Genomic DNA, 2500 nt, shown 5'->3' with positions numbered 1-2500 from the left:
CAAACGGTTTTACTTCCACGTCACATGTACACAATTTAATTTAATAATTTGCACCTCAGTGCCTGCTGGTATAAAACAGTCATCAATTACCTGTTGCTTGCTGAACAAACACTTTAAAGAGTGGGCTTTAATCACAAGCATCCATCAGCCCAGCCACGTGTCCATCCATCCATCCACCCATCTATCCATCCATCCATCCATCCATCCATCCATCCATCCATCCATCCATCCTTCCATCCATCCCTCATCAATTTCAGCTCTCTTAGGACTTCCGATTTATGTGTGTGACACTTTCCTTTCTAATTAGAGTGTGTAATTAAATGGAAAGACTACATCAGTTAATCCAAAGGGAATTCAAAAGGAGCACTGTATGCTTCAGCGTTAGTTAGCGAGTGTGATCAGTCCAACTGAGAAACTGGATCCTCTTGTTCAGCTCAGATTTTAGCAATGATAGTGATTGGAATATCGGGCTTGCTGAGGCAAGACAAGTTGTTGACTTGGCTATTAGCTCTATTAGAATAACCCATTCAGACAGCACACAAAAGTCGGGATAAGATTGATCTCAACAACGTAAAAGCTGCTTGCTTCTAATTTGGAAGACTATTAAGCACATGATAGTCTGTGGCACGCTGTGTACTGTGCAATGTAGTGCTCGTGTATGGATTCAGGGTTCCCGGATTGATCCTGAGCTCAGGTTAGGAAGAATAATCCTTTATTTATTTGTTACATATACATTACAGCACAGTGAAATGATATTTTTGCTTATCCCATATTGGTAGGATGATGAGGGAGGTCAGAGCGCAGAGCCAGCCGTGACACAGCACTCTGGAGCAGAGACGCATAAGATTTTCTTACAGACTCAACAGTGGCAGCTTGGAGGCACTGGGGCTTTAACCTCCAACCTTCTGATCAGTAATCCAGAGTCTTAACCATCTGAGCCATCACTGCCCTTTTTAAATCTTTCGAAGGATTACTGTCTATATGGAGTTTCACAAAGTAAATCACTTTCCATTCTGTAAGGTGAGCACATTCTGAAGCGATGTTATTATACTGGTACTATTATGATGTTATTATCCCGACGCCTCAGAATATTAAGAAAGTTAACAGAGACCAAAAACATTTTTGATGTGACTTGTGTAAACTGAATTAGATGTAAAACTACAGCAGCACAGGCCCTCAGTGAACAGAAAAGACAATGTTTTCAGTCTCCCTGACTCAGTGGTGCAAGCTGAATGATGATGTTTGAGAGGTTTAGATATTTGTGTAGGTCACAGCCTCTCTCCTGAGGTAATCAGCCACTCGTTTGTTTACACAGAGACTAAAATTGTGCATCAACACGTTAGTCATCATAGCTATTGTATGAGGAGGAAGCAGCAGCAGATTCGTCCTGCCTACAGTGATTCGATTAAAAGCATCATTTTGATTAATGACAGAATCTCCTATTCCTATCTGTTGGATTCAGGGTCAATGAATAGCTTTAACTGATGATAGCAGACATATTGAAATTCACGATAAGGCACCATAAAGCAGCCGGGAAAAAGACGCAGTTGACAAATTGACTGGCTTATAAATGCTAAAACCATGATCAAAGCGAACAACCATACAACAAAGAATCATGCGCTTTCCTGTCCCTGGCAAGAAAATAAACAAATAAAATATTTGTATAAATTTCCAAAGCTGTGTGACTCTGCAAAGGAAATGGTTAAATCACTGGAAAACTTGGGCTTCTGCTGGCTGTGGTTGCTAAGCAACCTATGTCCCACAATCCTTTTCTCCTACCTCCAATAAACCACTGTGGGAATTGAGGCGTAAACAAAAGGCGAGCTGAAAAATGAATGAATTCAGAGTCTCACAATATTTAGAGACTAGTGCAAGTCAATCAAGCTTCCCAGGGTAATGGGCAGAAGAGATTTTACACATTAATGTGAGAAAAGAAAGATTTACATACATAGCAGTCGGTAGTGAGTTTTGTTCCCATAGCAACGACATGAATGACACGCTGTCTGATGAGATCTGTTTTTTGAAAAAAAAAATTGATGTCTGTTTAAGTCCCTGATGAAAATTCACCTGACGAAGTTTAATTCTGGGGTTTAGCAGATACACTACAGGTGAACAGGGTTATTGTACTACAGCAAGAGATGTCTGTTGATGAGGTCTCAGTTAAATGCTAATATTAAAGTAAACCATAATTACATTTGCCTACAAAAACAAATTCTGGACATTTAAGTCTTGAGTTTACAGTGAATAAACTCTCTTGACTAATTTGTTGGAATATCACTTCTTCATTGTGTATTCAAGAAAATCCCTTTAGCTGTCAGAAAACATTTTTTCCTCATAAAAGCTAAGAGAAATCCAACAACCATGAACATTTCCTCTGTAATATTCTTCTCAGCAGGAAAACGAATGAAACTAGAAACTAGACATTTGCTTCTGAATAAATATAAGGACAAAAGTGATGTAATCACTTTCCTTATGATTGACTTTATTTTTCCTTGTAACG

The 2500-nt window shown here is 39.1% G+C and overlaps 1 protein-coding gene across 1 annotated transcript in view; it reads right to left on the bottom strand.

Moving 5' to 3' along the window:
• b4galnt4a (beta-1,4-N-acetyl-galactosaminyl transferase 4a) overlaps nucleotides 1-2500 on the bottom strand; it is a 119289-nt gene that overhangs the window by 8412 nt on the left and 108377 nt on the right. The window lies entirely within an intron of this gene.

The sequence above is a fragment of the Tachysurus fulvidraco genome, chromosome 10 (assembly GCF_022655615.1).
Source record: "Tachysurus fulvidraco isolate hzauxx_2018 chromosome 10, HZAU_PFXX_2.0, whole genome shotgun sequence".
In the NCBI taxonomy this organism is placed as follows: domain Eukaryota; kingdom Metazoa; phylum Chordata; class Actinopteri; order Siluriformes; family Bagridae; genus Tachysurus; species Tachysurus fulvidraco.
The sequence above is the reverse complement of the archived record's forward strand: the minus strand, read 5'-3'. Positions and strand labels throughout refer to the sequence as shown.